Genomic DNA, 27,582 nt, shown 5'->3' with positions numbered 1-27,582 from the left:
TTGAGGTTGGTGAAGTCGATGCACACGCGCTCTTTTCCTCCCTTCTTAGGCACGACGACCGGATTAGCCAGCCAATCAGGGTAGCGGACCTCGCGAATAACCCCTGCCGCCTCTAGCTTTTGGGTCTCTTGAACGATGAAAGTCTGTTTCTCAGTAGACTGCCGCCTTGCCTTCTGCTTCACAGGGCACACATTGGGGCACACGTTGAGGTGATGCTCAATCACTTCCCTTGGGACCCCCTCTAACTGATCTGGTTCCCACGCGAACACCTTCTTGTTCACGCGCAGGAACCTGATCAGGGCCTTCTCCTGCTCGAGCTCGAGGTTGGCCCCTATGGTGAAGGTGGCGCTAGTGGACCCGTCCTCATTGACTAGTACCTGCTTGGTTTTCGCCTTGTCTTGGGTGAACAGCTACTTCTTTTTAGCCGGAGCAGCCCCCTTGGGCTCAAGGGCGTCGGTGCTAGTGGGCTGCGCCACCGCGGCCGCCCTGAAAGCAAGCCGGAGCACCTGCAGCGCATCCCTTGTGTCTCCTAACACGGTGAGGACGCTGCTGCTCCCGGGCATCTTCATGAGGTTGTACGCCGGGTGAGTTGCTGCCATGAACCGAGCCAAGGCCGGATAGCCGAGGATGGCATTGTAGGGGAGGCCGATGGGGGCAATGTCGAAGTCGATCAGCTCCATGCGAAAGTTGTCGCAGGTGCCGAAGGTCACTGGGAGGCGGATCTACCCCAAGGAGGTGGTGGAACCGGCTCCGACGCCCGAGAAAGGCCTGTTGGGTTGGAGCCGCTCCAGCGACACATGGAGGAGGCTGAAGGCCTCCACCGAGAGCACGTTGAGGCTGGCACCACCGTCGATGAGGGTCCTGGTGACGGCCACCTGGAAGATGGTGGGGGTGCACAGCGTCGGGAGCGCGCCTGAACCAATGGGGTTGAAGGGGTGGTCCTCCGAGTCGAAGGTTAGATCGGCCTCGGGCGCCACCCAGCTCGGGGGGGCTTCTCGGTGCTTGGAGGCGGTGCTGATCCGGCGGGCGAACGGCTTGACGTGATGAGTCGAGGGTGGTGCCTGGGAGCCACCCAGGAGAGCTGCGACGACGGGCGGCGCTGGTGCGACGAAACGGGCGAGGAAGAGGTCACGCAGCTCCTCCCAGGAAGTGACAGAGGCCGTCGGTAGGTGGAGGAGCCACGCGCGCGGGATGTCGGTGAGGGCCATGGGTAACCAATTGGCCATCACCCGATCATCGCCCCGGCTCCGAAGACGGCCTCCTCGTACGCCAATAGGAAAATCATTGGGTCCGTCGCGCCGTCGTAGCGCGGCGGCATCTCGGGCCTGAACTTGCGCGGCCACTGCACCTGTTCCAAGGCGTGGGCCAAGGCCCGGAGCCCCCTAGCCCCAGTGTCGGCATCCGTTGCTGGAGCGGGCGGCGCGTTGTCCGCCATGAGGGCGGGATGCGATGTCGAGGGAGAGCGGGTCGTTGGGAGGGAGGACTCCGGCGCACCCCTATCTGGCGCGCCAAATGTCGGATTTCGGGTTCCGGCAGACCCTTGAGGTTCGAACACTGGGGTGCGCGTGGAGATCTCTCCCCTACCAATCTACATCCGATCCTCTCATGTGAACTAAGATGAAAATGATGAACAACACAGGAGACACGAGGTTTATACTGGTTCGGGCCACCGTTGTGGTGTAATACCCTACTCCAGTGTGTGGTGTGGTGGATTGCCTCTGGGGCTGATGATGAATAGTACAAGGGAAGAACAGCCTCGTGAGAGGTGTTCTTGAGCTGGTGTGATGAACTGCTAGGGTGAGTTCAGTCGCCTCTTCCTCTCTCTGCTAGGGTTCTACCAGATTTCCAGCTGTCGCTCTACTCTGTGGTGGCTAGCTCTATTTATAGAGGCCCTGGGCCTCTCCCCAAATAATGAGCGGGAAGGGCGCCAACAATTGGCCATTTTAAAGGGGAACATCTAGTACAAGTTATCCTGACCAAAGGTGGTCTTCGGCTGCCAAAAGCACTGGTGATGACGCCGTCTTGGGCTCCACGGTGACCTCTGTCCTGCCGCTCTGCTGGTCTTGGTCTCGTTGCACCGGAATGGTAACCTTTGCCTGATACCTTGGCCTATGCTTGCCCCCTTTGCACCAAAGGGGAAACAAGGACCCTGCGCAGGCCGACGCCCGCCTGGCCTTGATCGTCATGGCTTGCGTCATGGGATCCTCGCGAGGTACCCCTGCCTTGATCTCTCTGCCTCCTCGCGAGCCTGCCTGATGAGGCTGCCTCTGAGGAAGCTTCCTATCGTCCGCCCCGCGAGGCTTGGCCCCTCGCGAGGGTCTTGAGATTGGGCTGATGAAGATGGGCCGTGCTGGGCCCCCACCTGAGCCACGCCGCAGGCCGCAGGCAGGCAAGTCTGGGGACCCCCATTCCCAGAACGCTGACAGAAGCAACAACAAAAATGAACGACCCATTCTAACATCATGTTACCTTGAATCGGGAAGCATGCCCGCCAAAATATGACTGAAGAATAAGCTCCACTGTATCTTCGTTGAGCTTGATCTTGAAACGAGAAAATTCAGCCACAAGGAAAAATTCCTTGAGATTACATCCATCAATAAAGTTCACTGGCACACCAAACTTCTTCTAGTTCTTGCCATCGAAGGCCAAACCTTGATCAAACTAAAGGTCGGAAAGAGCCATGGATGGTAATGGGTGGTGGTCGTCGTGGCCGGAGTAGCAGACGACGATATGGGGGGGGCGTCGCGACCGGAGTGGTCAGCGGTGCGACGGCTGAGCATTGGCCGGAGTGGCCTACGGTGGGCTAGGTGGAGTAGCTAGGCCGCAGTGGGCGTGTACTGGATTTTCTCGTACATATCGATTTAGATGTTTTGTGCTTCAAATCCTTAGAAGTAGAAAGGCCACAAGGACTAATTTGTCCTTCAGTTGGAAAGTCATTTTCTTTGACAAACTGCACAACCAAGAGCTAAACAATAGGTAAGCTGGTAGAGCAAGCGTAGCCTGATAACTAAGGGTGTGTTTGGTTGCGGAATGAAGTGGAATGGAATGTCATGGTTTCATTCCACTAGAATGGGTTGGTTTCATTGTTACGTTTGGTTAGGAATAATAGGTAGAATGGAATGGTTACGTTTTAGTGTTTGGTTGGTGAGATGGAACAAAACGAATTTGGTTCATTTTGATAACATACATACACAAGCATGGCAGATATATGATATTTAGTATATCTACAACCATTTCTCTTGCCCCAATACATTTCTAGGAGTACAAGACAAAAGAAGCAATGTTCAGAGAAGAATCAAGAATATATGAAAGTAAGGAAAGAAATATACTAGTGCACCATATGGTAGTGCTATATCACTGCCTCCCCTAGCACATCAGGCCGCAGCCGGCAACCATCGGCCCGCCACCCCATAGCCACTCGCTAGTCACAACTTCTCCTCTTCTGATCGATAGGAAGAGATGAGGGAGAGGTGACGCAGTACGAGGGATGGAGATGCTAGCCACCATGGGAGAAGGAGAAATGATGGGAAGGTGAGGGGAGACGATGGGGAGGCGAGGGATAGACGACGCTGGGGAAGGAGGGAGGTGGCTTGGCCTAGCGCAGCTCAGATTAAGAGAGGGGAAGGTGCGAGAGATGGAGTGTGTCGTGCGAGTAGAGGAGAAAGCTTGATCCGCGTGGTCCACTCATTTTTTGAGGTACTGTCTGGTTCTGCATAATCAGTGAATATGTTGGTCCCTAGAACCAGTGTGTTCTGGTACCTAGGACGAACCAAACATGAGAATGGGCCTTCATAGAACCGACCCATTACGTTCCACCCACTATCAGGAACCAAACACACCCTAAGATGTTTCAAGGTTTGATATCTCTTCCAGCTGAAAAGAAACGCCATTCAAAGCTAGCTTCCAGCCAGATAGTCACATTTCCATGGATCGCTCATCTCTTCTCTATTCAACACTTCAACCATTTCATCACCTCCATACCAGTACATCCCCTCCATCACCATAGTCCGCAGATTCATATGAATTTACCACCATATAAGTATACACAACACGTTCGGTGTCATTTTCCTAAATATTTCCCTGGTTATGGTCTTCCCCAAACCACACCACTTTGAAACTTAATCAGATATGAAGCTTTGTCTACGCTAAGATGAGATCCATATGTCAAGATAGACACCCCAAAACATGAATAAACATTGTGCTTTCTCAATGCTTTTGCAAATTCGCAAAAACCACTTCAGAAAATGTCCAATATATATTAGAGAAAAATTCATTGTATATTAGCAAAAGGTGCACTCTACATTAAAAAAAAGTTCATTATATATGAAAAAACGTCCATTGTATATTAGAACTTTGTTCAGTGTGTATTTTAAAAAATGTATCGATACCCGAGGCAGCGAGCTCCTATGCAGCGCTTCACGCGCTAGGGAAGCTACCTAGCACCCACGCGTCAACACTGGTGGGCCAACCCATTTACATTTCACATTTTTTTCCTCATTCGCTAGACCAAAATTTGGCCAAAAAATGAGAAAAAGGAAAAAATGTGAAATCAAAAAATTCATGGATTTTTTTAAAAGTTCACCGATTTGAAAAAAAATTCATTGAATTTTTAAAAAGGTTCATCGAATTCGAGAAAAAGTTCATCAAAATAGAAAAAAATCATCAATTTTGAAAAATAGCTCATTAACATTAAAAAGTTCATTGAATTAGGAAAAAAATCATCTATTCAAAAAAAAGTTCAAGGATTTTGAAAAAGTTCATCAATTTTATAAAAAATTTAAAATTGGTAAAATTCATCAATTTTGAAAATAGTTCATGAATTTCAATAAAAGCTCATGGATTTTGGAAACAAATTTGCACGAATTTGAATATAAGTTCATCGGTTTTGAAAAAAATGTCATGAATTTGAATGAAAGTTCATGGATTTTGGAAGAAAGTTTCAATGATTTTGAAGAAAAGGTTCATAAATTCTAAAAGAATCCACGCATTTAAGGAAAAGGAAAAAAGCAAGAAAAAAGGAAAAAGAAAACTGGATAAACCCATGAAGTGGAGAAAGTAATAAAAGGAAATAAACATCAATTATTTCAAAACCGGTTTGATAGCCGAGAGGTTAGTGCACTTGCCCATTGAAGGTGACGTTGTGAGTTTGAATCAAGTTTTTTGCACCGTTTTTGGAGTTTACATAAAATGAAAGGGTATGGGTCAGCCATGGTAAGAGTGCCTTCAGCGCCAATTAACGAAAGGGGGTGAATTGGTGACTTGGCAGCTTGACTTGCTCTCTTGATGAAACAACCGGAAACCTTTTCTGTGCAGATATGAAAGGTTTTCCCTTGAAGGTTCAACTAGATTGCGAAGGTTTTCCCTGGTTCGCTAGATCGCATTTTGTTAGAAAGGCAAAAAATAAAATTAATTCAGGAAAACACGAATTCAAAAAAGTCATGGATTTTCAAAAAATGACATCAATTTAAATAAAGTTCATAAATTTTTTTTAAAAAGAGTTCATCAAAATCAGAAAAACTTCATCAATTATGCAAAAAAGGTTCATGGATTGGGAAAAAAATTGATTTCCAAAAAAGTTCACAAAATTGGAAATGTCCAACAATTATTTTAAAAAAGCCCACTGATTTTGAAAATTGTTCACGAATTTGAACATAATCTGATGGATTTTGAAAAAAATGTTCAAGAATTTGAATAAAAGTTCATTACTTTGAAAAATGTTCTTGAATTTGAAAAAAAGTCATGGATTTAGCAAACTATGTTTCATTGAAGTTCAAGAAAAAAATCATAAATTCTAGAAGCATCCACGCATTTAAGAAAAAAAGGAAAAAAAAGAAAAAGAAAACTGAATAAAACCATCGAGAAAGAAACCCACGAACTGGAGAATGCAATAAAAGGAAATAAAAAGTAAGTACTTCGAGGGAAATTATTTCCAAGGGTATATGGCTGGCCCATAGTATTAAAATAATGTACGCATTTTTAAAAGTTCATATTTCCCACATTTTTGTTACAATTCAAAAAGGTGTTGAGAAATTCCAAATTTTGTTCACATTTTCTATGAATTGTTCTGAATTTCAAAAAAAGTTAGGAATTTTAAATTTTATTCAGGTTTTCAAAAAAAGTTTGGAGTTTTTGAATTTTGTTCACGTTCTAAAAAATATTTAAAATTTTGCAATTTTGTTCATATTTTAACAAATTCTTCAGAATGTTTGAAAATATTCCAAATTTTGAAAGGAAATCATGTCCAAAAATGTTTGGAGTTTCATAATTTTGTTCATGTTTCAAGAAATTGTTCTCATTTTCAAAAAATGTTCAGAATTTTAATGTTTGCTCATGTTTTGAAACAAATTTAGGGTTTCAAATTTGTTCATGTTTCTAAAAATTGTTCGGAACTTATAAATTTGTTCGTGTTTCAAAAAAACTGGAGGCAAAAATTTTGTTTGTGTTTTCAAAAGTTATTCATTTTAAAAGAAAAATAAGAATTTCAGTTTTCTGTTCACATTTTTTAAAGATTGTTCATAATTCCTAGGATCGTTCGTGTTTTCAAAAAAAATTGCAATTTCAAAAGAAATTGGAATTTGATAAATTGTGTGTGCTTCTTAAAATCCTTGAGTAGTGTTGAGTTACGTTGCATGTCTTTTGTTCTACTAGAACAATGTTCGTGCGTTGCAACGGGATATAAATATTGTAGTACGTTAGCTTGTAATTTACCCGTCGATAATAATGCGACAATGAATTACCCTATATTTTGATTAGAAGTTTGGTAGGTAAGTTAAAGTGGAATTGGTTCAGAAGGTATATAAATTAAGATGATTGATTATCATATACATGGAAGTTTGGACCAAGGGATGGTGGCAAGAAATGTGAAATGAGAACCTTACATTCTTTTTAAGTAGTAGGGAAGTTATATTTCGCGCTGCCCATATGTCACGACCACTGAGCCAGTTCGACGGCTAACGATGTTCCGACCTCAACAAACGTTGTTCGGATCGAATCCTGGCTCGCACACTACTTTTTTTCATGATTTTTGCGCCCTATCATACCCTAAGTGTTTGACCCCAATGGGACGGCCCAATCAGCTGCGCTCTGTGCGAAGAGGCGTCTATTTGCCGCAGAATGCGACAAATAGAAGCTCCCTTCGTTAGTCTTCTCCTACTTCACACATTAATGGATGAAATACTGCTAAATTGTGCGGATGGGCTAGGCCGAGTAGGCATTAGTACCACTCAATTGTTACCCATACTTCGCCGCGAGTTTCACTTGTTTTTTTCTTCTTCCTTTCTTTGACAGGAAGGCTGTGAGGGGCCGCCCTATTTTAACATATAATGAGGCTGGCCAACTCGTCTCCTTAGTTGTCCCTCGATTTGCTTCGATTTGGACCGTTGGATGTTGGTTAAACTGTTTATTTTCGCGTTGGTGGACGTTGGATCTTCGTTGGTTCTCGTTTTGACCGTGCAGTGTGTTCTCAGCAGACCATGACCTGTGGGCTCGGTCTCTCAGCCGATTGGCTGGGTGAGCCTTTTTCGGGCACGGGCGGCCTCTCCCGCCGCGCCGCGTGCGTGCGTCGTGGGCGCTATGCGCGATTTACGCGTTATGCGGTTCCCGCTCGCCCCTGTGGTTTGCTTGTCAGTGACGCTGCAGGTGGGGCTGTCTTCTCCTTGGTCCCGTGCGTCATTGTCCTGCCTCTTACTTTTTTGTGTGCGCGTGGCCTCCCGCGTCTGGATTGGCTCGTGCCGAGTATGGAGCGAGGAGGGACGCCATCGCCATGCTGCGTCGCGTCGTGAGGCATACTGGAGGCTTCTTTTTCTTTGGGTCGTTTGTTACCTTTTCCTGTGTCGCTTTGACCCGTCGCCCACCTGCCTCGTCATCCCTCTCGCTGTCCTCTCTGAGGCATAGCCCTCTTCGTCCACCCCAGGCCCAGCAGGTGATGGGGGCGCCACCCTGGTTGCGAGGAAGCTGCTGGAGGAAGAGCTCAACTTGGACATCGTCGACCGAAGGAGGGGATCGATTCGATCTGCAGAAGAGATATAGTAGATGAGAGGGGGAGAGGGAAGGAAGGAGAGGGATTCTATCTCCAAGAGAGAGAGAGAAGATGAGAGGGAAAGACAGATGGAAGTAGAGGAGGGAGAAAGAGAGAGGAAAGATGAGAGGGAGACGCGACAACGGACATGAGAGGGTCAACAGTCGGCGTTGGCCTGCCCGGGCAAGGTAGGGCGCGACCAGAAGGTTGGTGGTGGCTCGATCCGCTTCTAGATCAGGACCTACGAGGAGGGTGGGGCTCGGGCGTGAGGTACGGCAGGCTGCGCTCCACCTCTTCCTCGAGGTGCACGTGTAGTGGGTGGACGGCAGCTCGCGCGGTGGTGCGGGGGCCTCAACGGGTGCGCAATGGGGACTCCATGCATCTCCTACGCTCCGCAACGAGAAATTTGACTATTTATTATTAAGTTCATCGGACTTTGATTATAACTACAAAGTTCATTTTTTCTTGACAAAACATGGCTAGGGACTAGTTTGTGAGAGAAGATTAGTGCTAGGGAAAAAGAAGAAGATCCCACACGTCGTATACATGTACAAGTACAAGGTTGGTGATCGGCCCATAACTATCGACATCGCTCCATGCCTTCATCTATACCTAGCCGTCGCAACTCATCAGGCAGCGACGCCGCCTCCTCAACCCCAGGCGACGAAGTCATCGTCCGGTGCGCCGGCCGCCGGCAAGTCAGGTCCCCAGCAGATCCTAATGTTCAGGCGAACATCCGGCTAGCCGCTCACAATTCTTCTACGCTGTTTCTAATATCTCCATGTAAGTACTCAATCGTACTCGGCAGTATATGCCGCTAGCCGCTCACAAGTCCGTCTAGTACTTGTAGTATGCTAATTTCTCCATGTACTTTGTAGTACTCGTAATCACAAGGTACAGTCAGTTATCCAATTTTTGCAAAATATGTATGTTCTCTCAACCCTGTGGAAATAAGTGTGCGCTTTTTAGTGCTAGGAAAAGTAGGAGAAATGAGGCTCCATGGGAAGCTGCAAGTAGTCCTCGAGCTGTGACAAGGAGGTAAATAACTTGCTTGCTTTCTTATTTACAATACTTTTATGTTGCTTTCTTATGATATAGTTTCTTTTCCTAGTCAAACTGCATTATCTCCTGGGCCAGTTACAAGCAGCCAAACTGGAATGTCCCTTGCGGAAACTCCATCCAAATCTCCTGCAAATTCAATAAAGAATCCTCCCAAAAAGCTCACACTGAAGAGGAGGAAGCTCGATCTGTGATATTTGTTTGTCACTAGAGAGAGTTATTTGCCATGGAGTCATTTGCAAGTTCTGTGCTATCAAGTTCGTGACGTTTGAAGTTATTTTTTTCAATAATTTTATGAGATGTGAACTCACCTCGATAAGTAGATGGTCAAGCATAAACTACTTATTATGTCTTTTCCTCATGCAACATTCTGCCGGATGACACTTTTATCTGATATATCTTGTTATTTTGAGATACTCATCATTTGTTGAAATCATTATTGTGTGTGTTTTCATATATCTATCATACGCTAACTGCTAGATTACTTGGCAAATCTAGATGCTGCTGTGTACGCTTGCTACCAGTCGGCATTGTTGGCCTCGCACGAACTTAGCACGAACTGATCTAGAGGCCAGCGATCAGTTCGATCTTTTGTTTCCCTACTATAGTCGTAGCATGTCAATTGTCAAAAGTAAAAAAATGAAAAACGTTGCACGTAAAATAGAATCGTAGCATCTAGCACTGGGCACCACACTTTTTTTGGTCTTGGAACGATGGATCAGTATATGTTGTGTGTGTAGCGATCGATGTGTATACGACCTGTGTACATGTGGGATCTTTTTCATTTTCCCCTAGCACTAATCATCTCTTACGCTCTAGTCCCTGGTTAACGTTTTGTCAAGAAAAAAATGAACTTTGTAGTTATAATCAAATTCAAACGAACTTAATAATAAATAGTCAATTCTCTCCTCCGCAACCCTCTCCTTCCCGACACGGCAGAAACAAGGATGCCGAGGCCGTTCAGGTTTGCCTTCACCTCCTCTCATCTGCAGCTTCATTCAATCATATATATTAAATTGGTAGGTATTCCAGGGATTTAGCTTATGGAGAAGTTTCCATGTACACATATCACTAAAAGTGGAATGTATATTCCAAATGCCAACACAACCATAGTCCAATATGCAGAACTATTTGCGCCCACGCAGCACATACCTCTTCTACACTTACAAGTCTTCCTTTCCAGGATTGCCATGGTGAGCTGCTATTGTATTGCTTTATAATTTTTTTGTCCCTTTGCTAAACTTTGTTCTCTTATTTTGATGCTATGATTTGAAATGGCTAGATGAGATTTGTGGTGAAAAGTTTCCTTTCTTTTGTTTACCTACAGATCTTGAATGCACGATTGATGATTTTGTTTGATAGGTTAGAAATCTAAATAATAAACATTTTTAAATTGTGTAGTTGGTAAACATCGAAATACAAGGAAAATATACTAGCTTACTACAATGTTGTTTGATCAATTGCTTTGCAGGAGGCTCACTGATGGAGTATGCCTAATCTCAGTTTATTGCATGGTGTTGGTATGTTTCTTTTATTCTATTTAGGAGGGTTCTAAACTATTAAGGGAAACATACAATTTATCAGTTTGAGACCTGCTTCAGTCTGTGTGCTGCTGCAGGGGGACTTTGGATGGTGGTCTTGATATTCCGCACAGTGACAAGAGATTTGCTGGCTTCAAGAAGAATGAGAAGTAGCTGGACACTGAGATTCACCGCAACTACATTTATGAAGATCATGTTGCAGACTACATGAAGGTGAGTTGGATCCATTGTCCTTGTGGTATTATTATAATGCCATTTCTTCGTTCCCCTGGGCTATCGTTGTTGTATACATGAATTCTTTCTGAGCCCGATTCATCCATATAAAAGTATCCTAAAACAGTGTACTTTGTTCTTATTTCTGAAGCAGGTTACTGAATCTTGTTTTAACTTCTGCCCTACCCTTATTTCAGTCAATAGCTGATGACGAACCTGAGGCGTACCAATTTCACTTTAGTGAGTACATCAAGAAGGGGATTGCGGCTGATGACATGGAAGCACTGTACAAGAAGGTTCATGCTACCATTCGTGCTAATCCTACCATGGAAAAATAAACCAAGGAACCTCCGAAGACACACAAGAGGTAGATGTATCTTGCTGTTTATTAAAGTCAGACAACTTATTTCAGCACTTTCATTGGATTGCAAGTACGGGACTGTTCGTTGCAGGTATAATCTCAGGAAGCATTGAGACACAGCTTGCCTTGTATGTGATGTTGCAGCTCAAAATTAAGATGTTGTCAATCCAATAAGAGAAGCCAAGGAGCTATTGGCGATCATGTGGTGCGTACTAGATCATGAAGTTTATCAGTATGCAGTAATGGCTATCAATGGTTTCTCATACTCATGTAGTCCATTCACTCCTAAACTGTATGTTCTTATTTTGTTAAAACCTTGAAGTATTAAGATGTTAGGCTAAATATATTCCTTCATAATCAATAATAGAAATTTTTTGCTATGCAATAAGATACAGTTTCATGCAAAAAATAATCTTGTCTTATATAGTTATATATCAAAACTATGGATTTGCTATGCACTTCTTGTGATCATTAGTGTTCACTTTTTCCTTCGTATTTTGTTGGACACCTGCGGCATCGTGGTGTCGGATGCGACGGACACTGGCAGGTCCGCGCCCATATCATGCTCACGGAGCCTGGCCTCTTTAGTCGTGTTCTCCATCTTGCAGCACATGATGAACTACACTGTAGAGTTCAGCTGTGTTTCCCCTGTTTTCTTCTACTACAAGAGTTCTAATGATTTTTTCGAGGGAAGAGTTCTAATGATTTGTACTGTTTGGCTGCAAATTTATGTTCTTTGCATCACCATATGGATAGTCATAACGATTGAAGAGATTTCAGAGAGTTTCACAATCTGACTCGAGTCACAGGCTATAGGTTAACTTTAATTGAATGGTAGTATGGGAGTAATAATTCTGAAATCTAGAAATGATCTTGTTGCTCGTATAGATCTTTCTGGTAATCTGATCTACCTTTGCTGTATTAGTGGTGTTGGGTTAAAAATCAACAGTGATGCTTAAAATAGCTAAAGGTGATTGTTGTAGTTACTGGGATCCTCCAAGTGGATCATAATAATGATGAGAAAACATAACCAAAAAACATAAAATGGATTAAAAGGGAACCCACTTTCTAGGATTGTGGGCTGAAGAGAGAATGGATGCATGCTTTGTCTCAAGGAGATTATCTGACAAGAATGAATTAGTCATCAACAGTTGAGGCGCAGCGAACCTTCTTACTTGCTCCACCTTGTTATTCTCTTCTTTTTTTTCTCCTTCGTTGTTGTGTCGCTCGACTGCATCTTTATTAGTTCAAACTCATGCTTGTTTTAGCTAGGATGAATTAAGGAATGGTTGCCATTTCATGGTACAGTTGAGCTGATGTTGAGTATGTGTTTGTGTGTAGCGGTTCATTTCCTCCTTTTCTTTCTGCAACATTTCGTTCACTTGCTTATAGAAAGATTCATCACATAGGCCTTTAGCTTGATTGTTCCGCATACCATGAGAACCAGCATGACTTTGGATATATGTTTCTGCAGATTTTAGAATGTATCCAAGACTGCAGGGAAGTTAATTACACCATCTGTGGAAGATGGACTGTGGAAGATGTACATAGCCCCTCAGGTTATTTCACTTTGTCCTGGATTAATAACAGATTACTAATTTATTTGTTTAAACAGGGCGGGTTATTTACGAAAGTATTTGCTATGCAGAACTGGTCAGCATTAACTCTAGACCATTTACTATTGACTTGATAATTTACATGTTGGCAAGGACTTATTCCTGCAGCCTGGTCATAATTGCTCAGCCAATTTCCCAACCCAAATCCAGAACCACTTCATTTTTATATATTTATGTGCTTGATGAAATGCCTTAGTGATTAAGCTCTGCACTTTGTTTTTCTTTGTTCTCCTGCTCACAGATTAACCGATGGCTGCAAGACCGAGAGAAGCATTAGGAACTGGTGCGCAGCGTCTTCCAGTGTATGCGTACACACAATTCACTTTCCTTTTCTTTTCACACTTTTTATAGATGATGTGGTTGAGTTACGGAGCCTCTTCTTGTAGTGTTGTCTGCAAGGCCGAAGGGTGTGAGCAATTTCATTGAGGCTGATGCAATCTTTGGACCAGTAGTGACGCCAGTGCCTGTATATCCCATGACTGGTTCTTTCAGCTCAATATCCATACACTACTTGTTTGTATTCTGTATTCCAGTGCAAATTATGATTGTTGCTAAACACTCTTGCATGTAACTGCATTACTATCTGCTCTAAAAAATGTCACTGCACTACCACAATGCTAGCATGCATTCCTTTTCACATCTAACACTTATTGAATTGTTCATCTTCTTTCTCCTCTGTTTGTCACGAAGATTATTCTATGACAACCTCTTTGAGGAGATAAACTAATCTTCTTGTCGCAGTTTTTGTTGAAACATTGATTAGGTGCTCCAAGAATGTATGTGAGCTTGACATTGTATTTAACGGCATCAAGGTACAATGATTCTCTTTGTTTGTATTTTATTCTGGAATGTCACTGTCATAATAAATAAAGTCCAGAAAAGCATTGGTGTTTTTATCTTAGTATGTACTCCCTCCGTTCATAAATATAAATCTTTTTAGAGATTTCAATAAGAACTACATATGGATGTATATAGACAAGCAGACGCTTTTTTGTAGCTTAGTTTCATATGTTGAATTGTGTTGTTGAGTGCAGTGCGTAGGCTCTTTATAAATTGCTCAGTAGGCAGTCAACGCGACACATGTGGGGGCTGTGAGAGCTGTGAATGGCATCAGTCTTGTCATACTTATGAGCAGGAGCACGGGCCACATTACTCTTCATGCCACTCTGACCAGCCGAGATGTTGACTGCTGCTTAAATCCTGAGATTGATTTCCACGTTGTAATATAAGGGAGGCCTCTTTGAGTTCCTGTATGAAAGGGTAAATAAGAAGGGGCATGTTTTCATGGTAGTTGCTCAAGGTGTTGGTCAGGAGTTGATTACCTGGACCGATGACCAGAACCAAGAGCAGGATGAGTATGTTAACATGTTGTTCCTTGACGTTGGCCTTCTTCTATAAAGTTTACATAACTCTCCTCCATGGTTAAAAAACCAATTTTGTTTTGTTTCTTTGACGGTTACTCATTTCTCTTACCGTTGTTGTATCAAAACAATTGTATTTTTGTTTATGGCCGCTTGGGCTCATTTTCTAGGAGAATGAGATGTGGGATAATCTACTCTGAAATGCTTGGTTCCCTTCAAACAATTTATAAGCTAACTAATTTTGGCTGCTACTGCACATGAAACAATCGTACTATGTTGTTGCCATCTTGCCTTTTATGTGAGCTTAAACACACAATCAATTAAAATTTTACTAAGTTCATACCGTATGTATTTGCTCAAACAAAGTTGTTGAAAATGCAAATACTTTTAACGACTACATGATTTTAAATGGGACTCTGCGCCATTTGGCGAAACGGGTCATGTTATACAAATATAATTTTTTAGCACAATGGGTCATACAATTTTTTTTTCAAATTCGGATTTTGCAATGTGATAAACATATTTTCAATATAGCATGGTTTAACACATGGGTTTTCTGACTACCAATATCGAATATGATCTTGCAAAATGAAACAATTTTCATCAACAACATGGCTTTAGCGGGTCTCTGCGCCATTTGGCGCAACGGGTCAACTAGTAATATAATTGGTGCAAACAAACCAGGGTTGGGCAATTGATGTAGGTGACTGCGGGTATGGCTAACGGTGAGAAGTCAACAGTAGTGAGGACCAGTCCCGTGGAGGCGGCCTCGCGTCGGTGCCTTATGGTGCAGTATCTGTTGGCAGGGATGAACAAAAAACATCAGCGCTAGAAACGCAGACTCCCCTATCGCTCGCGATATGTGAGAGAGGGGGTGTCCAGCGCTGGATGTGTTGTTCACCGTGGAGGCTAAATCAGGAGGGAATAAGGTTAGGGTTGGAGCGCATGCGCACAGAGAGTCATGTAGAGTTCATTCGGGCATGCTCCAGAGTGTTTTGTGGGTTTTTTAGGATAAAACCACGTGGGAGAGCGACAGGTCGGAGAGGATTGGTGGAAAAAGTGGGAGATTGGACGAAGGGGAGGGCAGAACGTAGTTTTTTGGCAGGAAAATAACCTTACTCTTTTGTTAAGTAGTAGAGATAATGAAACACATGTGCAAATGTGCTTTCTTGTAACTTAGTAGAAATTGAAGCGAGCCTAGCAAATCAAACACAAAAGAACATCTTAAAGTAATAAACATATATGAGGCATATATCCTCAATGTAATCACAAACAACATCAGTTCAGATTCATGCTCGTTCTTGAATATTGACTTCTTTACATTGGATCTTTGATGTATTGCATATAGAACAATATTCCTGAAAATTGGGTGTCATGTATGAGAAGATATACATATCAGCCAACTAACCCAAATGACCGACTGATTGGAAGAAGAGTCCGTTTTTGTCACTTCAAAATAAATTAAGAACTTTTTTTTCAAAACATAAAATCAAGAACTATCATGTAACTTGGGATTGAAGCATATCATTATCAACATCAAAGCAAGTGCCACAAACATGTAATAATGAAAAGGGAAAAAAGATCTCACCCATCCATAAGAAACTAATTGTAGAACTCATTTGTTCCGCCTCACAGACCTAAATACCTGCTTGGGAAATTAACCAACATGGAGCATGGTTAGAAGGATGAAGAATACATAATTTTTATCTAACATGTTCACAGTAACAATAATCAATCAATGGAATGAAGAATGGTAGATAGAGGGGGTAAGAAAAAACTAAGGCATGCAAGTGATCTTGAAAAGGTAGTCCTTGTTCATCTCGGCCTTCCTAAACACATGGCGAGGATGATGAACACGCCGGACCCCTCCAGCGTTGCCCCCAAGTTGGTCGTCACCTATGAATCCCTTCCGCTACAGTATAATTTTGAGATTACTGCACATTTACATGATAAGATTGACCATGGTTGCATTTCAGGGCATGAATAGACTGCACAGGGAAATTGATGTGGGTGACACAGGATGTGGGTAGCAGCAGAGGAAAGGTAGTGAGGACGGTGATCGTCGGGACGACTCTGTGGTGTCCCGACGAGACGAGCCGCATGGTGGCAGCCTAGGGAGGCTAGGAGCTCCACACCCTCCTCGATGTCGTTGGCGAAGTAGTCGAGGCACAGTGTCGAATCGCTGGATCATCCGTGTAGGTGGCTCACTAGTGTGGCATGATACGTCTCCGACGTATCTATAATTTGTGATTGTTCCATGCTATTATATTATCTGTTTTGGATGTTTTATATGCATTAATATGCTATTTTATATTATTTTTGGGACTAACTTATTAACCTAGAGCTTAGTACCAGTTTCTGTTTTTTCCTTGTTTTAGAGCTTCGCAGAAAAGGAATACCAAACGGTTCCAAACGGAATAAAACCTTCACGATGATTTTTCTTGGACTAGAAGACACCCCGGAGACTTGAAGATCAAGTCAGAAGAGCCACGAGGTGGCGACAAGGGGGGAGGGCGCACCCCTGCCTTGTGGGCCCCTCGCGACTCCCCTGACCTAATTCTCCCTCCTATATATTCACATATATTCTCAAACCACCAGAGCATCCACGAAAACACATTTCCAATGCCGCAACCTTCTATTCCCATGAGATCCCATCTTAGGGCCTTGTCTGGTATCCTGCCGGAGGGGGATTCGATCATAGAGGGCATCTACATCAACTCTATTGCCCTTCCGATGAAGCGTGAGTAGTTTACGTCTGACCTACGTGTCCACAGCTAGTAGCTAGATGGCTTGTTCTCTCTCTTTGATTCTCAATACCATGTTCTCCCTGATGTTCTTGGAGATCTATCCGATGTAATCTTCTTTTGCAGTTTGTTTGTCGAGATCCGATGAATTGTGGATTTATGATCAGATTATCTATGAATATTGTTTGAATCTTCTCTGAATTCTTTTATCCATGATTTCATATCTTTGTAATTCTCTTGGAACTATCGGTTTAGTTTGACCAACTAGATTGGTTTTTCTTGCAATGGGAGAAGTGTTTAGCTTTGGTTTCAATCTTGCGATGTCCTCTCCTAGTGACAGTAGGGGTAGCGAGGCACGTATTGTATTGTTGCCATCGAGGATAAAAAGATGGGGTTTACATCATATTGCTTGAGTTTATTCCTCTACATCATGTCATCTTACTTAAAGTGTTACTCTGTTCTTCATGAATTTAATACTCTAGATGCAAGCAGGAGTCAGTCGATGTGTGGAGTAATAGTAGTAGATGCAGGAAGGAGTCGGTCTACTTGACACGGACGTGATACCTATATTTCAGAATCATTGCCTTGGATATCGTCATAACTTTGCGCTTTTCTATCAATTGCTCGAGAGTAATTTGTTCACCCACCGTATTATTTGCCTTCAAGAGAGAAGCCTCTGCTGAAACCTATGGCCCCGGGGTCTATTTTCCATCATACTTGTTTCCGATCTTCTATTTTCCATCATACTAGTTTCCGATATTATATTTTCCATCATGTAAGTTTCCGATCTACTATTTTGCAATCTTTTACTTTCCGATCTATAAACCAAAAAAACCCAAAAATATTTACTTTATCTTTTGTTTAGTTTTATCTATCTCTACCAGATCTCACTTCTGCAAGTGACCGTGAAGGGATTGACAACCCCTTTATCGTGTTGGGTGCAAGTGTTGTCGCCGTTCTGGGACCGGGGTGCTCACACTTGCCTGCCTGTGGCCCATGGCATGGCTCCATCAGAGGCCCTGTATGGCCTAGTTTGGCAGCAACAACACAAGACCTTCATGAGGAGCCGAGCCTCACGAGGCGGACGACACCAAGACCTCCCTGGGGGCGGCCTCACTAGGCTGGCTCGTGAGGAGCAGAGATATCAAGGTAAGGTGCACCTCGCGAGGTTCACATGATGTGAGCCATGACAACCAAGGCCAGGCGGGCGCCAGCGGGCGCAGCATGCCAGTTTCCCCTTTGCTGCTAAGTGGGCAAGCGCAGGCACGGAGACCCGAGGAATCAAGCAAAGGTTTCCATATCGGTGCAACAAGACCAAGACCGCCAGGAGGACGGAGGTCATCGCGGAGCCCATGGCAGCGTCACCACCAGAGCCTTTTGCAGGCGAAGACTACTTTTGTCAGGATAACTTGTACTAGTTGTATCCCTTCGAATTTTGTCGTTGTGGGATCCCTTCCCACCTAACATTTGGGAAGAGGACCGATGCCACTATAAATAGGACTTAGCCACCACCATAGCGGGGCATCTCGGATGGGATCCATTCCACCCTGACCAGCTCACCAGCTCATCAAGCTCAAGAACACCTCACCTCCTGAGGCTATTCATCCACTGTACTAGTTCATCCTCAGCCCCTCGAGGCAATCCACCACAAAGCTGGAGTAGGGTATTACACCGCAAGGTGGCCCGAACCAGGATAAATCAATGTGTCTCTCGTTCTTTGGGTTCGTCAAGTCAAGCTGTGGAGTCGTTAGGCCGGCAGGTCAGGGAGTAGGAGTTCTTCGTACGCACCCCAGTGTTCGAACCTCTCAAGGGTCTGCAGAGCCCTGAATACGACATTTGGCGCGCCAGGTAGGGGTGTGTCAAAGCCTCTCTTCGGTTGATCAACTCGCCGTCGCTCCATCGTCTCCAAGGAAGATGCTCGCCAAGCCCGTGCTGAGCGTTAAGTCGCTCTCGCCGCGCGCGTCGCCCAGACGGCCCCTGTCGGCGGGCCTCCCCATCGTTCTCCACCACCAGCCACCAACATCGTCACCGGCCCGGCGGGGAACGAGCAATAAGCTTCATCGCAGCATCCCTCCGTGCGGTGGGACGGACGCACCGCCACCCCGCCGCTCACTCTAGTAGGCTCGTCGTCCCACGCTCGTTGCGGGCCCGCGGACGTGCAGGCTGCGCTGCTCATGGCGCGTGAGCTCCTGCGCTACAACCCCGTCGACGACCTCTATGAAGATTGGCTGGACTGCGTCGCCGAGCTAGTCAGCGTAGCTGGGGGATCGCCTGCACCGTCCCTCTCGCTGCCTTGTCCGCCGCCTGCTGCGGGCGACGTAGCCTATGGAGCACATCCGCCATCTCCTCGTCAAGACGTTGCTCTCGGCCCAAGACGCGTGCCCCTCTGTGCGAGCCACTGCGCCAGGCGCCCGGGCGTGAGGAAGAAAGCTGTCGTGAAGTCTAATGGCCGCAAGAAGGTGCTCCAGCGCTCCCTCCACCGCCACGTCAAGACCGCGCACCACCTGCAGCGGTGGTGCACGAGCACCAAGAATAGGTCCCACCCCCATGATGGGCTCCGGTGACCACAGCAGGCTGCCGCACCTTCACCCCCGAGCTATGCAGCGTTGTCTGGCCAGGCAAGTTCAAGCCTGAGTTGCCTCCACACTATGACGGCACCCTTGACCCTGCGGAGTTCCTGGAGCTCTACAAGATGAGCATCAAGGCGGCCAACAGCGACGAGAAGATCATGGCGAACTAGTTGTTGGAAATATGCCCTAGAGGCAATAATAAATTAGTTATTATTATATTTCCTTGTTCATGATAATCGTTTATTATCCATGCTATAATTGTATTGATAGGAAACTCAGATACATGTGTGGATACATAGACAACACCATGTCCCTAGTAAGCCTCTAGTTGACTAGCTCGTTGATCAATAGATGGTTACGGTTTCCTGACCATGGACATTGGATGTCATTGATAACGGGATCACATCATTAGGAGAATGATGTGATGGACAAGACCCAATCCTAAGCCTAGCACAAAGATCGTGTAGTTCGTATGCTAAAGCTTTTCTAATGTCAAGTATCTTTTCCTTAGACCATGAGATTGTGCAACTCCCGGATACCGTAGGAATGCTTTGGGTGTACCAAACGTCACAACGTAACTGGGTGGCTATAAAGGTGCATTACAGGTATCTCCGAAAGTGTCTGTTGGGTTGGCACGAATCGAGACTGGGATTTGTCACTCCGTGTAAACGGAGAGGTATCTCTGGGCCCACTCGGTAGGACATCATCATAATGTGCACAATGTGACCAAGGGGTTGATCACGGGATGATGTGTTACGGAACGAGTAAAGAGACTTGCCGGTAACGAGATTGAGCAAGGTATCGGTATACCGACGATCGAATCTTGGGCAAGTATAATACCGCTAGACAAAGGGAATTGTATACGGGATTGATTAAGTCCTTGACATCGTGGTTCATCCGATGAGATCATCGTGGAACATATGGGAGCCAACATGGGTATCCAGATCCCGCTGTTGGTTATTGACCGGAGAACGTCTCGGTCATGTCTGCATGTCTCCCGAACCCGTAGGGTCTACACACTAGGTTCGATGACGCTAGGGTTATAAAGGAAGTTTGTATGTGGTTACTGAATGTTGTTCGGAGTCCCGGATGAGATCCCGGACGTCACGAGGAGTTCCGGAATGGTCCGGAGGTAAAGATTTATATATGGGAAGTCCTGTTTTGGTCACCGGAAAAGTTTCGGGGTTTATCGGTAACGTACCGGGACCACCGGGAGGGTCCCGGGGGTCCACCAAGTGGGGCCACAAGCCCCAGAGGCATACATGGGCCAAGTGTGAGAAGGCACCAGCCCCTAGGTGGGCTAGGGCGCCTTCCACCATGGCCCATGCGCCTAGAAGGGGAGAGGGGGCAAACCCTGAGGGCAGATGGGCCCTAAGGCCCATACTCCCTGCGCCTCCCTCTCCTCCCCCCTTGTGGCCGCGACCCATAGATGGGTTTGGGGCTGCCGCCCCTCTAGGGGTGGGAACCCTAGAGGGGGCGCACCCTCCTCCCCTCCCCCTATATATATGAGGCCTAGGGGCTGCCCAAAACACGCGATTCGATCTCTCGTTGGTGCAGCCCTGCATCTCTTCTTCCTCCTCTCCTGTGGTGCTTGGCAAAGCCCTGCGGGATTGCCACGCTCCTCCATCACCACCACGCCGTTGTGCTGCTGCTGGATGGAGTCTTCCTCAACCTCTCCCTCTCTCCTTGCTGGATCAAGGCATGGGAGACGTCACCGGGCTGTACGTGTGTTGAACGCGGAGGTGCCGTCCGTTCGGCACTTGGTCATCGGTGATTTGGATCACGACGAGTACGACTCCATCAACCCCGTTCTCTTGAACGCTTCCGCTTAGCGATCTACAAGGGTATGTAGATGCACTCTCCTTCCCCTCGTTGCTGGTTTCTCCATAGATAGATCTTGGTGACACGTAGGAAAATTTTGAATTTCTGCTACGTTCCCCAACAGTGGCATCATGAGCTAGGTCTATTGCGTAGATTCTTTGCACGAGTAGAAGACAAAGTAGTTGTGGGCGTTGATGATGTTCAATATGCTTACCGTTACTAGTCCAATCTTGTTTCGACGGTATTGTGGGATGAAGCGGCCCGGACCGACCTTACACGTACTCTTACGTGAGACAGGTTCCACCGACTGACATGCACTTGGTGCATAAGGTGGCTAGAGGGTGCCGGTCTCTCCCACTTTAGTCGGAGCGGATTCGATGAAAAGGGTCCTTATGAAGGGTAAATAGCAATTGGCATATCACGTTTTGGTTTTGCGTAGGTAAGAAACGTTCTTGCTAGAAACCCATAGCAGCCACGTAAAACATGCAAACAGCAATTAGAGGACGTCTAACTTGTTTTTGCAGGGTATGCTATGTGATGTGATATGGCCAAGAAGAATGTGATGAATGATATGTGATGTATGAGATTGATCATGTTCTTGTAATAGGATTCACGACTTGCATGTCGATGAGTATGATAACCGGCAGGAGCCATAGGAGTTGTCTTTATTTATTGTATGACCTGCGTGTCATTAAACAACGCCATGTAATTACTTTACTTTATTGCTAACCGGTAGCCATAGTAGTAGAAGTAATAGTTGGCGAGACAACTTCATGAAGACACGATGATGGAGATCATGATGATGGAGATCATGGTGTCATGCCGGTGACGATGATGATCATGGAGCCCCGAAGCTGGAGATCAAAAGGAGCAAAATGATATTGGCCATATCATGTCACTATTTGATTGCATGTGATGTTTATCATGTTTTTGCATCTTATTTGCTTAGAACGACGGTAGTAAATAAGATGATCCCTCATTAAAATTTCAAGAAAGTGTTTCCCCTAACTGTGCACCGTTGCTAAAGTTCATCGCTTCTAAGCACCACGTGATGATCGGGTGTGATGGATTCTTACGTTCACATACAACGGGTGTAAGACAGATTTACACACGCGAAACACTTAGGGTTAACTTGACGAGCCTAGCATGTACAGACATGGCCTCGGAACACAGAGACCGAAAGGTCGAGCATGAGTCGTATAGTAGATATGATCAACATGAAGATGTTCACCGATGATGACTAGTCCGTCTCACGTGATGATCGGACACGGCCTAGTTGACTCGGATCATGTAATCACTTAGATGACCAGAGGGATGTCTATCTAAGTGGGAGTTCATAAGGTGAACTTAATTATCTTGAACATAGTCAAAAGACCTTTTGCAAATTATGTCGTAAGCTCGCGCTTTAGTTCCACTGTTTAGATATGTTCCTAGAGAAAATATAGTTGAAAGTTGACAGTAGCGATTATGCGGACAGTAGAAAGCTTATGTCCTTAATGCACCGCTCAGTGTGCTGAGCCCCAAACGTCGTCTGTGGATGTTGCGAACATCGGACATACACGTTTTGATAACTACGTGATAGTTCAGTTAAACGGTTTAGAGTTGAGGCACCAAAGACGTTTTCGAAACATCGCGGAACATATGAGATGTTTTGAGGGATGAAATTGGGATTTCAGGCTCGTGCCCACGTCAAGAGGTATGAGACCTCCAACGATTTTCTTAGCCTGCAAACTAAGGGAGAAAAGCTCAATCATTGAGCTTGTGCTCAGATTGTCTGAGTGCAACAATCACTTGAATCGACTGGGAGTTGATCTTCCAGATGAGATAGCGATGTTTCTCCAAAGTCATTGCCACCAAGCTGCTAGAGCTTTGTGATGAACTATAACAAATCAGGGATAGATATGATGATCCTTGAGATATTCGTGATGTTTGACACCGCGAAAGTAGAAATCAAGAAGGAGAATCAATTGTTGATGGTTGGTGAAACCACTAGTTTCAAGAAGGGCAAGGGCAAGAAGGGATACTTCATGAAACGGCAAATCAGCTGCTGCTCTAGTGAAGAAACCCAAGGTTGAACCCAAACCCGAGACTAAGTGCTTCTGTAATAAAGGGGACAACCACTGGAGCAGCATTACCCTAGATACTTGGTAGATAAGAAGGTTGGCAAGGTCAATAGAAGTATATTGGATATACATTAAGTTATTGTGTATTTTACTAGTACTTCTAGTAGCACCAGGGTATTAGATACCGGTTCGGTTGCTAAGTGTTAGTAACTCGAAATAAAAGGCTACGGAATAAAACGGAGACTAGCTAAAGGAGAGCTGACGATATGTGTTGGAAGTGTTTCTAATTTTGATGTAATCAAACATCGCACGCTCCCTCTACCATCAAGATTAGTATTAAACCAGAATAATTATTATTTGGTGTTTGCATTGAGCATAGACATGATTGGATTATGTCTATCGCAATACGGTTATTCATTTAAGGAGAATAATGGTTACTCTATTTATTTGAATAAATACCTTCAATGGTCTTGCACCTAAAAGAATGGTTTATTGAATCTCGATCGTAGTGATACACATTTTCATGCCAAAAGATATAAGATAGTAATGATAGTACCACTTACTTGTGGCACTGCCATGTAAGTCATATTGGTGTAAAACGCATGAAGAAGCTCCATGTTGATGGATCTTTGGACTCACTCGTTTTTGAAAAGTTTGAGACATGCAAACCATGTCTATTGGTGTATACGCATGAAGAAATTCCATGCAGATGGATCGTTTGGACTCACTTGATTTTGAATCACTTGAGATATGCAAATCAAACCACATGGGCAAGATGACTGAAAAGCCTCGGTTTCAGTAAGATGGAACAAGGTAGCAACCTGTTGGAAGTAACACATTTTGATGTGTGCAGTCCAATGAGTGCTGAGGCATGCAGTGAATATCGTTATGTTCTGACTTCACAAATGATTCGAGTAGATGTTGAGTATATTTACTTGATGAAACACAAGTCTGAATTATTGAATGGTTCAAGTACTTTCAGAGTGAAGTTGAAGATCATCGTGACAAGAGGATAAAATGTCTATGATATGATCATAGAGATGAGTATCTGAGTTACGAGCTTTGGCACGCAATTAAGACACCGTGGAAATTGTTTCACAATTAATACCGCCTGGAACACCATAGTGTGATGGTATGTCCGAACATCATAGTTGCACCCTATTAGATATGGTGCGTACCATGATGTCTCTTATCAAATTACCACTATCGTTCATGGGTTAGGCATTAGAGACAACCACATTCACTTTAAATAGGGCACCACGTAATTCCGTTGAGATGACACCGTATGAATTATGGTTTAGAGAAACCTAAGTTGTCGTTTCTTAAAGGTTTGGGGCTGCGACGCTTATGTGAAAAGTTTCAGGATTGATAAGCTTGAACCCAAAGCGGATAAAATGCATCTTCATAGGACACCCAAAACAGTTGGGTATACCTCCTAATTCAGATCCGAAAGCAATATGGATTGTTTCTTCAATCGGGTCCTTTCTCGAGGAAAGGTTTCTCTCGAAAGAATTGAGTAGGAGGATGGTGGAGACTTGATGAGGTTATTGAACCGTCTCTTCAACTAGTGTATAGCAAGGCACAAAGAGTTGTTCCTGTGGCACCTACACCAATTGAAGTGGAAGCTTATGATAGTGATCATGAAACTTTAGATCAAGTCACTACTAAACCTTGTGGGATGACAAGGATGCGTACTACTTCAGAGTGGTACGTAATCCTGTCTTGGAAGTCATGTTGCTAGACAACAATGAACCTACGAGCTATGGAGAAGCGATGGTGGGCCCGGATTCCGATAAATGGCTCGAGGCCATAAAATCCGAGAGAGGATCCATGTATGAAAACAAAGTGTAGACTTTGGCAGAACAGCTCGATGGTCGTAAGGCTGTTGAGTGCAGATGGATTTTAAAAGGAAGACGGACAATGATGGTAAATGTCACCATTAAGAAAGCTCGACTTGTCGTTAAGATGTTTTCTGACAAGTTCAAGGAGTTGACTACGATGAGACTTTCTCACTCGTAGCGATGCTAAGAGTCTGTTGGAATTATATTAGCGATTATTGCATTATTTATGAAATCTTGCAGATAGGATGTCAAAACATTGTTTCCTCGACGTTTTTTTTGAGGAAAGGTTGTATGTGATACAAACCGGAAGGTTTTGTCAATCTTGAAAGATGCTAATAAGTATGCAAAGCTCCATCAATCCTTCTAAGGACTGGAGTAAGCATCTCGGAGTTGGAATGTATGCTTTGATAAGATGATCAAAGTTTTGGGTGTATACAAAGTTTATGAGAAACTTGTATTTCCAAATAAGTGAGTGGGAGCACTATAGAATTTCTGATAAATATATGTTGACATATTGTTGATCAGAAATGACGTAGAATTTCTGGAAAGCATATAGGGTTATTTGGAAAGTGTTTTTCAATGGAAAGCCTAGATTAAGCTACTTGAACGTTGAGCATCAAGATCTATAAGGATAGATCAAAATGCTTAATGGTACTTTCAAATGAGCACATACCTTGACATGATCTTGAAGGTGTTCAAGATGGATCAGTCAAAGAAGGAGTTCTTGCCTGAGTTGTAAGGTATGAAGTTAAGACTTAAAGCTCGACCACGGCAGAATAGAGAGAAAGGACGAAGGTCGTCCCCTATGCTTAAGACATAGGCTCTACAGTATGCTATGCTGTGTACCGCACCTGAAGTGTGCCTTGCCATGAGTCAGTCAAGGGGTACAAGAGTGATCCAAGAATGGATCACAGTACAGCGGTCAAAGTTATCCTTAGTAACTAGTGGACTAAGGAATTTTCTCGGTTATGGAGGTGATAAAGAGTTCGACGTAAAGAGTTACGACGATGCAAGCTTAACACCTATCCGGATAGCTCTGAGTAGAGATACCGGATACGTATAATGGAGCAACAATTTAGAATAACTCCAAGTAGAACAGTTATTTGAAATGGCTCCAAATAGAGAGTGGTAGCTACATCTAGGAGATGACATAGAGATTTGTAAAGCACACACGGATCTGAAAGGTTCAGACCCGTTGACTATAACCTCTCTCACAAGCATAACATGATCAAACCCAGAACTCTTTGGGTGTTAGTCACATGGGGATGTGACCTTAACTGTTAATCACATATCGATGTGAACTGGATTATTGACTCTAGTGCAAGTGGGAGACTGTTGGAAATATGCCCTAGAGGCAATAATAAATTAGTTATTATTATATTTCCTTGTTCATGATAATCGTTTATTATCCATGCTATAATTGTATTGATAGGAAACTCAGATACATGTGTGGATACATAGACAACACCATGTCCCTAGTAAGCCTCTAGTTGACTAGCTCGTTGATCAATAGATGGTTACGGTTTCCTGACCATGGACATTGGATGTCATTGATAACGGGATCACATCATTAGGAGAATGATGTGATGGACAAGACCCAATCCTAAGCCTAGCACAAAGATCGTGTAGTTCGAATGCTAAAGCTTTTCTAATGTCAAGTATCTTTTCCTTAGACCATGAGATTGTGTAACTCCCGGATACCGTAGGAATGCTTTGGGTGTACCAAACATCACAACATAACTGGGTGGCTATAAAGGTGCATTACAGGTATCTCCGAAAGTGTCTGTTGGGTTGGCACGAATCGAGACTGGGATTTGTCACTCCGTGTAAACGGAGAGGTATCTCTGGGCCCACTCGGTAGGACATCATCATAATGTGCACAATGTGACCAAGGGGTTGATCACGGGATGATGTGTTACGGAACGAGTAAAGAGACTTGCCAGTAACGAGATTGAACAAGGTATCGGTATACCGACGATCGAATCTTGGGCAAGTATAATACCGCTAGACAAAGGGAATTGTATACGGGATTGATTAAGTCCTTGACATCGTGGTTCATCCAATGAGATCATCGTGGAACATATGGGAGCCAACATGGGTATCCAGATCCCGCTGTTGGTTATTGACCGGAGAACGTCTCGGTCATGTCTGCATGTCTCCCGAACCCGTAGGGTCTACACACTTAAGGTTCGATGACGCTAGGGTTATAAAGGAAGTTTGTATGTGGTTACCGAATGTTGTTCGGAGTCCCAGATGAGATCCCGGACGTCACGAGGAGATCCGGAATGGTCCAGAGGTAAAGATTTATATATGGGAAGTCCTGTTTTGGTCACCGGAAAAGTTTCGGGGTTTATCGGTAACGTATCGGGACCACC

General features: G+C 44.4%; 1 pseudogene; it reads left to right on the top strand.

The window, feature by feature from the left end:
* The first annotated feature begins 8,382 nt into the window (after nucleotides 1-8,382).
* On the top strand, nucleotides 8,383-11,168 carry LOC119318941 (annotated as a pseudogene).
* The last annotated feature ends 16,414 nt before the right edge of the window (nucleotides 11,169-27,582 follow it).

This window comes from Triticum dicoccoides, chromosome 6A (genome assembly GCF_002162155.2).
Source record: "Triticum dicoccoides isolate Atlit2015 ecotype Zavitan chromosome 6A, WEW_v2.0, whole genome shotgun sequence".
Taxonomy (NCBI): domain Eukaryota; kingdom Viridiplantae; phylum Streptophyta; class Magnoliopsida; order Poales; family Poaceae; genus Triticum; species Triticum dicoccoides.
Note: the sequence above shows the minus strand (reverse complement) of the source record. Positions and strands in the feature narration are given on the sequence as shown.